The sequence below is a fragment of the Rhinopithecus bieti genome, unplaced genomic scaffold (assembly GCF_001698545.2).
Source record: "Rhinopithecus bieti isolate Rb0 unplaced genomic scaffold, ASM169854v2 scaffold_57365, whole genome shotgun sequence".
In the NCBI taxonomy this organism is placed as follows: domain Eukaryota; kingdom Metazoa; phylum Chordata; class Mammalia; order Primates; family Cercopithecidae; genus Rhinopithecus; species Rhinopithecus bieti.
Genome location: NW_016822180.1, coordinates 426,621 through 440,167, shown reverse-complemented (window position 1 = coordinate 440,167; position 13,547 = coordinate 426,621). Strand labels below are relative to the sequence as shown.

The 13,547-nt window shown below is 44.5% G+C and overlaps 1 pseudogene; it reads right to left on the bottom strand.

Moving 5' to 3' along the window:
* Positions 1 to 6,108: 6,108 nt before the first annotated feature.
* LOC108521166 (COMM domain-containing protein 6 pseudogene) lies at positions 6,109 to 9,611 on the bottom strand (annotated as a pseudogene).
* Between the last annotated feature and the right edge of the window lie 3,936 nt (positions 9,612 to 13,547).

The window sequence follows — 13,547 nt, the reverse complement described above, 5'->3', positions numbered from 1 at the left end:
ACCCCTTCAACACACACACACACATATATATATATACACACACATATAGAGAGAGAGAGAGAATATTATATATAGAGAGAGAGAGACTGAATTTGATGTTTTCTTCCAGAAGGGTTTTCTTTTTCTCTGTCAGGCAAAGAGGATAAAAGTTGATATCCTCAATCCACTTAGAATTAATCTGGGTCATGGATAGGTGCAACTTTAGTCAGATTCAGTCCAGCTGTTAATATTAGTAGTCTCAAAAGTAAAATCTGACATGTATTTATTGTTGACCACTCCTTTTGGCAATCTGTCTCCCAGGTACTGAGAGATTACAAGGGATCTCATTCTGTCTTTTCAGCTCAGCGCCAAGCCTTCCCATGCTAGCCCAGTTATCAACAAATGTGTGAGAGGAAATAGCCATTTGTTTGATGCTCCATTACATTCCCATCTGTCAAACCCACTGTCATGGCCATTAAAAGTTCTACTGATTTCTCCTTCCTTCAGTAGAGTTCCTCTGCCTAATGATATCTGATGTGGGACAAAGAAAGAGAGATCAGACTGTTACTGTGTCAAAGTAGAAAGAAGTAGACATAAGAGACTCCATTTTGTTCTGTACTAAGAGAAATTCTTCTGCCTTGAGATGTAACCCTAGCCCCAACCCTGTGCTTGCAGAGACATGTGCTGTGTTGACTCAAGGTTTAATAGATTTAGGGCTGTGCAGGATGTGCTTTGTTAAAAAAGTGCTTGAAGGCAGTATGCTTGGTAAAAGTCATCACTATTCTCTAATCTCGAGTACCCAGGGACACAAAACACTGCAGAAGGCAGCAGGGACCTCTGCCTAGGAAAATCAGGTATTGTATTGTCCAAGGTTTCTCCCCATGTGATAGCCTGAGATATGGCCTCATGGGAAGGGAAAGACCTGACGGTCCCTCAGCCCGACACCCATAAAGGGTCTGTGCTGAGGAGGATTAGTAAAAGAAGAAGGCCTCTTTGCAGTTGAGATAAGAGGAAAACATCGTCTCCTGCTCGTCCCTGGGAATGGAATGTCTCAGTGTAAAACCCGATCATGTGTTCTATTTACTGAGATAGGAAAAAACCGCCTTATGGCTGGAGATGAGACACGCTGGCAGCAATACTGCTCCTTAATGCACCGAAATATTTGTGTAAAGTCAAACATAAATCTGGCCTATGTGCACATCAAGGCACAGCACCTTTCCTTAAACTTATTTATGATACAGAGATCTTTGCTCACATGTTTTCCTGCTGACCCTCTCCTCACCATTACCCTAAAGACCTGCCACATCCCCCTCTCCAAGATGGTAGAGATAGTGATCAATAAATACTGAGGGAACTCAGAGACGAGTGCTGGCACGGGTCCTCCGTATGCTGAGCTCTGGTCCCCTAGGCCCACTTTTCTTTCTCTATACTTTGTCTCTGTGTCTTATTTCTTTTCTCAGTCTCTCGCCTACCTGACAGAAATACCCACAGGCTGTGGAGGGGCTGACCACCCCTTCAATCTGATCCTCATCTCAGACTCAGATGCAGCAAATTACCCAAGGAAAGAGAACAGCCAACAATCTCAGTTTACCTAGTTAGTACTATTCCCTGTCTATAATTTTAGTTCATCTTGTTATTTTTGTTTTGCAGTTATTCGATAACTTTTAGAAATATTATATTTATAGTTTATGGTATTATATAAACTATATATGGTTTACATATTGTATTTCCATTAAAGTATTATATTTAAAAGTGTTACATTTTTCCAGTTGTAGTTGGCAAGATGGCCTGCCACTTCCTACAACAATCAACTCTGAAGCAGAGGCATTTTATTCATTATTTAAGTAAATAATAGATGCACATGTTATAAAATTTAAAAGGGCAGACAGTAAAATGTAAGCTTCCCTAACAATATATTCTGCATCCACTCAGTTATCCCCAGAGGTAATTAACTGTTCCTGGCATATTCTTCATCCTTTTCGATATATGTAGGTACAAATGTATATACAAGATAATTCCCCCTTTAAGGGCATATTTATGTTTTGTCCTGTATTGAAAAACTTATTGGCCATGTGCGGTTGCTCACGCTGGTAATCCCAGCACTTCGGGAGGCTGAGGTGGGTGAATCAAGAGGTCAGGAGTTCGAGGCCAGCCTGGCCAATATGGTGAAACTCCGTCGCTACTAAAAAAATACAAAAAAAAAAAAACCTTTTTGGCCAGAAGCAGTGACTCAGGCCTGTAATCCCAACACTTTGGGAGGCCGAGGTGGGTGGATCACTTGAGGTCAGGAATTAAAGACCAGCCTGGCCAATATGGTGAAACCCCATCTCTACTAAAAATACAAAAAGTTAGCCCAGCGTGGTGGCACATGCCTGTAATCCCAGCTACTCAGGAGACTGAGACAGGAGAATCATTTGAACCTGGGAAGCAGAGGTTGCAGTGAGCCGGGATGGTGCCATTGTACTTCACTATAGGGGACAGAGCAAGACTTTGTCTCAAACAAACAAACAAACAAAATGGCATATTTTTCTTTTTCTTTTCTTCTTTTTTTTTTTTTTTTTTTTTTTTTTTTTTTTTGAGAAGGATTCTCACTCTGTTGCCCAGGCTGGAGTGCAGGGGCACAATCTCAGCTCACTGCAACCTTCACCTCCTGGGTTCAAGCGATTCTCCTGCCTCAGACTCCTGAGTAGCTGGGACTACAGGCATGCGCCACCACGCCTGGCTAATTTTTTTGTATTTTTTGGTAGAGATAGGGTTTCACTATGTTGGCCAGGCTGGTCTCAAACTCCTGACCTCAACTGATCCACTGGCCTTGGCCTCCCAAAGTGCTGGGATTATAGGCGTGAGCCACCATGCCCGGCTAAAATACATGTTTTTCTTGAGTTGTCTTTGTCTCATGGATTTGTAAGAGTAGTTTTGATATTATGCTGTGAATATCTTCACCCCAGTCAGTCCTCTTCTATTTCTCCCAAAGGTATTGCATACTTTCACTTTGCTTTCCTCTTATCACTCACAGGCACACAAAATTGATTCAATCATCTCCCTCAGTTTATTGCACTTTACTTACTTATTTATTTATTTATTATTTATTTATTTTGAGATGGAGTCTCTGTCACCCAGGCTGGAGTGCAATAGCACGATCTTGGCTCACTGCAACCTCCACTTCCCAGGTTCAAGCGATTCTCCTGCCTCGGCCTTCTGAGTAGCGGGGACTACAGGCATGCACCCTCATGCCTGGCTAATTTTTGTATTTTTAGTAGATACAGGATTTTGCCATGTTGGCCAGGCTGGTCTCGAACTCCTGACCTCAAGTGATCCACCCATCTGAACCTCCCAAAATGCCGGGATTACAGGCATGAGCCACCCCGCCCAGCCCTATTGCACATTATAATCACTGATTGGGTAAGATCCCTGTTCTGTTATAGTTTTTCATTATTTTCTCCTCATCTCCCATTCGTAACACCAATTCCTCTCCTCTAAAATGCACTCAGTTTTGTATATTTAGTCTGTTTTTTAAATATACGTATTATTTCTAAAAATATTAGGCCAGGCACAGTGGCTCACGCCTATAATCCCAGCACTTTGGGAGACCCAGGCAGGTGGATCACCTGAGGTCAGGAGTTCAACACCAGCCCGGCCAACATGGTGAAACCCCGTCTCTACAAAAATACAAAAAAATTAGCCGGGCATGATGGCGGGTGCCTGTAATCCCAGCTACTCAGGAGGCTGAGGTGGGAGTATCGCTTGAACCCAGGAGCGCGAGGTTGCAGTAAGCTGAGATCACACCACTGTACTCCAGTCTGGGTGACAGAGAGAGACTCCATCTCAAAAAATAAAAAATAAAAAATAAATTTAACCTGGAGATATAAAAGGTATCAGTGTTTGTGTATGTGACAGTGTGTTTATTTAACAAAATGCAATATTGTGTATTTGCAGAAATGGGTTTCTGCTATGAATTTTATGCTGTTTCCTACTCCCTTTTCACTGTTTTTGTGAAAACAGGTATTTTTACTCTCTATGTTTTGCATCAGTAAACCAAGCCTAAGTAAATCTATGCATTAGTGATGGACATCTGGACTGCCTCCGATTCTCACCATCACACACAGCCTTGTCATGAATATTCTGATACATGTCTCCTTATAGACCTAGGTGCTAGTTTCTCTTAGGTATATAGTTAGAAGGACTGCTGAATCTTAAAGCATACGGTTACTTAAATACTTCCAGGTTGCTTCCCAATGTGCTGTACCTGTTTCCCATCAGCAGGACATGAGACTTCCCATTTGCCTATGTTTTGTTTTATTTTATTTTATTTTATTTTATTTTATTTTATTTTATTTTATTTTAAGACAGAATCTCGCTCTGTCACCTAGGCTGGAATGCAGTGGCATGATCTCGGCTCACTGCAGCCTCCACCTCCCAGGTTCAAGCGACTCTCCTGCCTCAGCCTCCCGAGTAGGTGGGGTTACAGGCACGCACCACCATGCCCAGCTAATTTTTGTATTTCTAGTAGAGATGGGATTTCACCATGATCATGAAGCTGGTCTCAAACTCCTGACCTCAGGTGATCCACCTGCCTTGGCCTCCCAAAGTGCTGGGATTACATGCATGAGTCACTGTGCCCGGCCTCTCATTTGCCTATATGTGACCCAGGACATAACTTTCTAATGTTTACCAAAGATATAAATTGGTATCTCGCCATTTTATTTGCATTTCTCTGGTTACTAGTGAGGTTCATCATGTCTTCATATTTTTAGCTACTTAGCTTTCCTCTTCTTAAGTTGGACTATTCACATTCTTTACCCATTTTTTTCTATTAGGTTTCCTGTTGGGTATTTTTTTTTCTTTCTAATTTCAGAAGTTCCTTGTATAGTCTAGAATCTAGTTATAAGTCCCTTGTTTGTTTTAGATATCATACCTTCTCCTTGTTATTATCTCTTAACTTCGTTCATGATGTGCCTCATTGAAGCCTTTCATATCGAGTTGCTCAGATTCATCCATTTATTTTCCCTTTTTGCTGTAAGGTTTTACAATCTTCTATTTTAAAATTCTTTCCCACCTCAAGGTAACAAAATGTTATTCTGAATTTTGTCTATTAGCTTCATGGTTTCATCTTTGACTTTTGATATCTTATCTGTTGGAAATTTGTAACTGTGTGAGTTATAATCCAATTTTATTTTTCCAACATACTGTAAGTCAGTTTTCTCAAGATTACCCACTAAAAACTCATTAATTCAAATACTATATCATATACGAAATTTCCATTCACACTCAGGTCTGTTTCTGTATTCTGTATTCTATTCCATTGGGTACTTATTTATTCTTGTGTCAGTGCTACACAGTTTTTAAAAATTACTATGGCTATTATCTTTTTTTTTTTTTTTTTTTGAGACGGAGTCTCGCTCTGTCACCCAAGCTGGAGTGCACTGGCCAGATCTCAGCTCACTGCAAGCTCCGCCTCCCGGGTTCACGTCATTCTCCTGCCTCAGCCTCCCGAGTAGCTGGGACTACAGGCGCCCGCCACCTCGCCCGGCTAGTTTTTTGTATTTTTTAGTAGAGACGGGGTTTCATCGTGTTAGCCAGGATGGTCTCGATCTCCTGACCTCGTGACCCGCCCGCCTCGGCCTCCCAAAGTGCTGGGATTACAGGCTTGAGCCACCGCGCCCGGCCTTTTTTTTTTTAAATAGAGATGAGGGTATCGCCATGTTTGTTGCCCAGGCTGGTCTCAAACGCCTGAGCTCAAGCGATCCAACCACTCTCCCAAAGTGCTGGGATTGCAGGCATGAGCCAATGAGCCTGGCCGCTATTATCTTTTTTTTTTTTTTTGGTCTGAATTTTTAAAAATGGAAAAACAGCTGGACGTGGTGACTCCTGTCTGTAATCTAGCACTTTGGGAGGCCAAAGCGGGTGGATCACCTGAGGTCAGGAGTTCGAGACCAGCCTGGCCAACATGGTGAAACCCCATCTCTACTAAAAATACAAAAATTAGTGGGGTGTGGTGGCGGGCGCCTGTAATCCCAGCTACTCAGGAGGCTGAGGCAGGAGAATCGCTTGAACCCGGGAGGTGGAGGTTGCAGTGAGCAAGATGCCGCCACTGCACTCCAGCCTGGGCAACAAAGAGAAAAACTCCATCTCAAAAAAAAGACAAGAAAAAACAAAAGTGCAATTTTCATTCAATAAATATTTCATTCTTATGCAGTTTTGTTGCAGAAAGTGAAGTCCATGACTTTAGAATGATAGTAATTTATCTACCAAATAATCCATTTCACATAGTTTCAATAACTGCAGCAATCTCCTTGAATTGTCTGTCAAAATTCTGAAACTGTGGAACTGTCATTTCAAAGGACTTGGTCTTAACTTGGCCTGAATGATCTGCCACTTTTAGCATCACTGCTAAAACTGCAACATAACGATACTTAAGAGATCTGCAACCGTCACAGCTCGCAGCCAAACCCAGTTTCCATTGAAAATCTACAAACTCTGGCCAGGTGCGGTGGCTCAGGCCTGTAATCACAGCACTTTGGGAGGCTGAGGTGCGTGGATCACCTGAGGTCAGGAGTTTAGACCAGCCTGACCAACATGGTGAAACACCATCTCTACTAAATTTACAAAATTAGCCCGGCGTGGGGGCGCATACCTGTAGTCCCAGGTACTCGGGAAGCTGAGGCAGGAGAATCGCTTGAACCCAGGAGGCAGAGGTTGCAGTGAGCCGAGATCGTGCTAAGGGAGGAGACCACTACTACTCCTGCTGTCCTCCTACCCCCACTTTGCTTAGTTCACAAGACAGGAGGAAAGAGAGAAAGCAAAAAGTTGGAGAAAAAACAAAAACAAAACAAAAGTAAGATAAATAGTCAGACAACCTTGACAGCACCAAGTGATAATAATAACATTAACCCCTGACCTAAACTACTTGTGTTATCTGTAAATTCCAAACACTGTATGAAAAAAGCATTGTAAAACTTTTTGTTCTGTTAGCTGATGCATGTAGCTCCCAGTCACCTTTCTCACGCTTGCTCATTTATCATGACCCTTTCATGTGGACCCGTTAAAGTTTAAAAAGGTCAAGAGCTGGCCGGGCGTGGTGGCTCACGCCTGTAATCCCAGCACTTTGGGAGGCCGAGGTGGGCGGATGACGAGGTCAGGAAATTGAGACCATCCTGGCTAACATGGTGAAACCCTGTCTCCACTAAAAATGCAAAAAAAATTAGCCAGGCGTGGTGGCAGGTGTCTCTAGTCCCAGCTACTCGTGAGGCTGAGGCAGGAGAATGGCCTGAACCTGGGAGGCAGAGCTTGCAGTGAGCTGAGATGTGCCACTGCACTCCAGCCTGGGCAACAGAGCAAGACTCCATCTCAAAAAAAAAAAAAAAAAAAGATCAAGAGTTTCTTTTTCAGGGAGCTCGGCTCTTAAAACGCAAGTCGGCCTACACTCCCAGCCAAATAAACCACTTCCTTCTTTAATCTGGTATCTGAGGAGTTTTGTCTTCAGCTTGTCCTGCTACAGTGCCACTGGACTCCAGCCTGGCAACAAAGAGGGAAACTCCATCTCAAAAAAAAGAAAATAAAATCTACAAGCTAGTTGGTGACCTCAGACTTAGCATCCAGTGGCAGCTCACTGGACTCCTCCATGGGAGGTGTCTGGAGCTGGCACCATGGACTCGAACAAACGCTTCCCCCCTTCCCCCTGTTATCAGTTACAATGAGTCTCCTTATTCTCTTTTGTCAAAATTCCGTTGATTATCCATGGACTTATGCATTCATATAAATTTTACAATCAGTTGTCAAGTTATATAAGCCATTCTGTTGATATATTGACATCTCATGGCTCTTGAAGGAGAACATGGAGGAAATTCACATCTTTATAATACTAAATCACCTCATTTATAAATAAGGTAAATCTCTTCACTTAATTAGTTTTCAACTTGCCCTTGAATAATTTTAAGTGTTTCTCAATACAAAGGTTATGTGCATTTATTCTGTGGCTTGTTCTTAGACACGTTATGATTTTATTCTATCATGAATGATATGTTATTTTCTCATATTTTCTAGGTGATTATTGCGGATGTGGTGGAAATTTCTGATTTTTTTAATGTTGATTTTGTAGCCAGCAATCTTAATGAACTATTGTATTGTATTGTAAATAGTTTACTAATTCCGCTTCATTTTCTATGTAGCTAATCAAAACAATTGTGCCTCTCTGAGAAACTATATAGCATCAAGGTTAAAAGGTGAAATATGGAAGCCATAAAAACTAGTTTCAAAACTGTAGTTAACTCCTCTACTTCCTTTCCAGATTACAAATTTAATGTCCAGTTTTCTTCCCTGAGACTAGACTCCTCTACTGAAGACTCATTTTATAACATTCCTTATCTTTCCATCATCACCACTCCATCTACACCACAAAGGAAAAAATCCTTTGCCCTATTGCCTCCTGCTGCCATAAAATTATATATTATAGGGTATCAGAGTCTTTTTGTTTTGGTTTTGGTTTATTGAGACAGAGTCTTGCTTTGTCACCCAAGCTGGAGTGCAGTGGCGCCATCTGGGCTCACTGCAACCTCTGCCTCCCAGGTCCAAGCAATTCTCATGCCTCAGCCTCCAAGCAGCTGGGATTACAGGTGCCTGCCACTATGTCCAGCTAAGTTTTGTATTTTTAGTAGAGACAGAGTTTCATCATGTTGCTCAGGCTGGTCTCAAACTCCTGACCTCAGGTGATCCACCCAGCTCAGCCTCCCAAAGTGCTGTGATTACAGGCATGAGCCACTGCGCCCGGCCTCAGAATCTCCAGAATGAGGACGTGGTGGAAGATACTGAGCAATGGGATAGTAAAGAGTTGGGGACCGAGTTAAGTTTTATAAGGAATTAGGGATACCAGCAGCTCTAAGAGCCAAGATTTGGGTTATTCAACTCAGAATGGGGAAGGAACCTCAGCTTCATGATGGTAAAAAATTCCACAACCTCTGCCCAGAAAAAAGGTGATTCACATCCTGTTATTACTGTGTACTCAGGGAAATAGCTCCCCACAAGGCACTGCATTAGGGAGAAACTATGGTGAGGAACAGTGATGAGCAGGGCATGAAGAGTGATCGTCTTAAGCCACACATGATGTCCTGAGGGTGAATTCCAGGACCTCCTGTCCTTCAGGATGATCCCACAGTCTCACTGACCACTGAGGCCAGATGCATAAATACTTTGCCTTACCAGAGACTGATCAGGGGAAAAGGTACTGGCACAGCCTCTTCAGTTCCTGGCACGGAGGGCAGAGACTAGCCCACAATGAAAGTGGCCTCTTCGATGGGAGGATCCTTGTGTCCTGGGCTATCTTAGGTCTCATCTGATCTTGCATAGTGAAAGCTACTCATGGGAGAACTCCCTTAGTGGGGAAGCCCTTAGAGTGGAATCTTTCCTAACATCAGCTCTAGTTTCTGGAAATATATGCCATTCTTCTCCACTCTCTGTAGCACTGTGGTCTTACCCTCTGAAGAGAATGTTTGTTGGTTGCCACCTTAGCATTACAACATCCTATTCCCTTCTTAGGGGTACCCTGAATTTGTCAGCCATAGAGTTTGAGTAGGATTAATCTTACCCTGGACCTCAGGAGTAGGCCCTAATGATTTAAACGAAGCAGCATATCCCATCCCTGTTACACGATAATGAGTTCTCCAAGAAGTACACACTTTTTTCTGCTGGCTGTGAACAAGAGAACCTATAGCTCAAGCTGCCTGTGGTGGGCACTTTGAAAACATGAGTAGAGAGTCTGCCCCAGAATGGAGTCCACATTGAAGAAGAAGGACCAAGATAAACCAGATACTTCTTTTTTATTATTATTAATTGAGATGGAGTCTCTCTGTTGCCCAAGCTGGAGTGCAGTGGCGCAATCTCCACTCACTGTAGCCTCCACCCACTGGGTTCAAGCAATTCTCGTGCCTCAGCCTCCCACGTAGCTGGGACTACAGGTGTGCACCACTATGCCCGGCTAATTACTTTGTATTTTTAATAATACCAGGCTGGTCTCGAATTTTTGACCTCAGTTGATCTGCCCGCCTCGATCTCTCAAAGTGCTGTGATTATAGGCATGAGCCACCGCGCCTGGCCCAGAGACTTCTTTGAGCCTTGTATGAAGACTTACCTGAAACCCAGATCTACCTAGGATTGTGAGGCAATATTTTTGCTTTATTATTTAAGCCAATTTTCTGATAAAGTGCCTTAACCTGATAAACTATTATCTGTCTAGCATTCAGTCCATTGGACATTTCTTAAAAAAAAAAAGGAACTGTTCATGAATTTGTGCATCAGCCTTGCACAGGGGCCATGTTCATCTTCTCTGTACTATTCCAATGTGAGTATATGTGCTGCCGAAGTGAGCACTATTGAACATCTCTGATGTCTTTCTACATACTGCACAGCCTCAACCTGTAACCAGGTGCTCCTCTTTTGCACTCTCACTACGACCCCCAACTCCTTAACCCTCTTCCTTTGCTTATTCATCCCACAACCCACTTTCTCCTCTAGGTTCTTGCTAGATTAGAGCTCCTGGCGCAGTCAGTCAACATCGTTCCATGCTAGCCCCCGGGCATTTGTATCACACAACAGCATGTAAGTCTTCACTACTGCCTCGGTAATTCTCTCATCCTTCTCTTCTTAATTTTTTTTTTTTTTTTTTTTTTGACGAAGTTTTGCTTTTTCATCCAATCTGGAGTGTAATGGCGTGATCTCGGCTCACTGCAACCTAAGCCTCCTGGGTTCAAGCTATTCTCCTGCCTAAGCCTCCCGAGTAGCTGGGATTACAGGCACGTGCCACCACGCCCAGCTAATTTTTGTATTTTTAGTAGAAATGGCGATTCACCATGTTAGCCAGGCTGGTCTCGAACTCCTGCTCCTAGGTGAGATCCGCCCACCTCGGACTCCCACGGTGCTGGGATTACAGGCGTGAGCCACCGCTCCCGGCCTCTTCTTAATTTTCCAAAGCCTTTGTCATATGGCATCCCTAAACCATCTCCTCTTCCTACCTCCTCAGATAATTTCACCCGCAGCAGTGGAAAAGATGAGGTCATTCGACATAAGCTATTACTCTACACAGGTATCTTGGGGTTCTACCTAGAGAGGTATCTTGAGTCCCTCCAGGAATACTCTCCACAGTCTCCTCTTTGTTTGCTTCCTCGGACAATAATAACGTGTAGTCCCACTAAGCGAGATACAGCCTGAGAACATCAGAGTCGCAGACTCTCCTTAATGTTAAGTAGCGCTTCCATCTTACCCAAGTACAATTTACCTAGCTTCAGTCTCTTCATCTTTAAAACACGTTTAATACTTTGCTCGTGGCACTGTTGTAAAACTAGTTAAACACGAGAATGTGAAAATGCTTCTAAATTCAGTGCTGGGCAAATCTAAGGCGTACTTTGTTCCAAATATGAGCTGGTTTCCCTTGACCCGGCCAAGTCTGTCCCCTAGGTCTCTTCTACTCCGTTTTTCTCCAGTTCCCGGGCGGGGCTCTCAGTGGCCACGGTGGCCTGGCCCCAGGGCGTCCACGCTCCCCGCCAAGTGCTCCTTAGGGACCCGACAGGACCAGGAAAACTCCATGACGAGCATTCGAGGATGCCTGGAGCCCTGCCCCACTGTCTCAGGGCTCTGGCTGCAGCCCTAACTGTGCCAGAAATTTCCTAAGGAAGCACCATGGAGTTCACCCCTGTGCCCTCGGTCATCACCCACCGCTGCAGCCCGGGCCTTACCTGCTTTGCTGACTACTTCCCTGCGCACCCCAATCCCAAAGCTGTGGTTGGCCCACCGGGTACTTTTCTCGAGTCAGGGACGCAGTGATGAGGCACTACCTTTTAAGAGCTGTTTGCGAAACGTCAGTTGCCATTTAGTTTCCGTAGTGTAGTGGTTATCACGTTCGCCTCACAGGCTAAAGGTCCCTGTTTCGAAACTTGGGCGGAAACAAAGTGAGGAGTCTTTTGGTTTTTTTCCTTCCCTATATCCTTGCGAATTCTACATAGGAATCCTCCAAGATCGCAGTGAGATCCCGGAACTCTAGGTCCGAGAAGACTTGTGAAGGACTGAAGGGCAGACACGAGCAGCCGAGCCGCTCTCGACAACGGGCTCGGAGCCGGCAGCGCCCCTGGTGGCTGTGGGTGACTGGGTCCCCCCGGAGCCGTGAGAGCTTTTGACATCAGCAGGCACCGTGTTGCAGTTCCGCCCCGTCAGTTTCTGTGTCTTTTCTGACACCCAGAAGGCACTCCGGGCACACTGGGAACCGGAAATGGCTGCTCAGTGAATGAAGTCGTCACTTCCGACCCGGATCTGAGGAGCAAGTTGTGGTTCAGGGCCTAGTCCTGAACAGCCGGTCAGTTTTTCAGAACCTGATCAGGCTTCGGCTCCTACTCCGGCCTCTTCGGCTGAGACCGCGACGGGTTCGTTTCCTCCACATAGTTTACAAACCTGCATAGAGATCCAAGAGTGCGCTGGTGATTATCTCACTTGCGCTGATTGCCGGTATCATTAACCTGGTAGTCCAGAGGAACGAACGGAACCGAACGTCGTGACGGAGCGGGGATCACAAGTCGCTCTGCTCTGTCACCCCCACCAAACTTGCCTTTATTGTATTTTTTTTCTCATTTGTCACCATCCAGTTCTCAGTCACGAAAATGTTTGTTCTTTCTCTTTCCTTTCAAGATTCTTAGGTTCTAAATCAGGTGGAAACAATGTGCATTTTCAATTAAAAGATTATTTTCACAACTCTCCTAAAAGGGGGACAAACAATTTGAACAGACACTTGATAAAAGAAGATATGTGGATCACAAATAATCACATGAAAAGATGGCCAACGTCATTAATCATTAGGGAATGTCATTAATCATTAGGGAAATGCAAATTTAAAACACAATGAGATACCACTACACACATATCAGACTATCTAAAATTTAAAAGACTGACCATACCAAGTTGGCAAGGATGTGGAGAAACCAGAACACTCATTCACTGCTGTTGGGAATGTAAAATGGTATGTTCACTTTGGAAAACAGTTTGGTGGTTTTTAAAAACGTTAAACTACTATAATATGACTCAGCCATTCCACTCCCAGGTATTTACCAAGAGTAAACAGAGCATATGCCCATACAAAAGCCTGTACACACTGTTTGGACAAACGGAGGCAAGATGGCACAGTTCCGTGTTCTTCACCATCAACTTTCCCGCGCCCGGGAAAGACACGGGTCGACTGTGCAGGCGCAACCCGACCTCCGATGGAGAAGAACCGGAACCCGCCTAGCCACGCCTATCGCCCCTCCCCCGACCCGCCTATGTCCTGCCCACTGCCCTCCCACTCCCGGGCCCAGGACATAAAAGCCGCTCCCTGCCGGGCGCGGTGGCTCAAGCCTGTAATCCCAGCACTTTGGGAGGCCGAGACAGGCGGATCACGAGGTCAGGAGATCGAGACCATCCTGGTCTACACGGTGAAACCCCGTCTCTACTAAAAAATACAAAAAACTAGCCAGGCGAGATGGCGGGCGCCTGTAGTCCCAGCTACTCGGGAGGCTGAGGCAGGAGAATGGCGTGAACCCGGGAGGCGGAGGTTG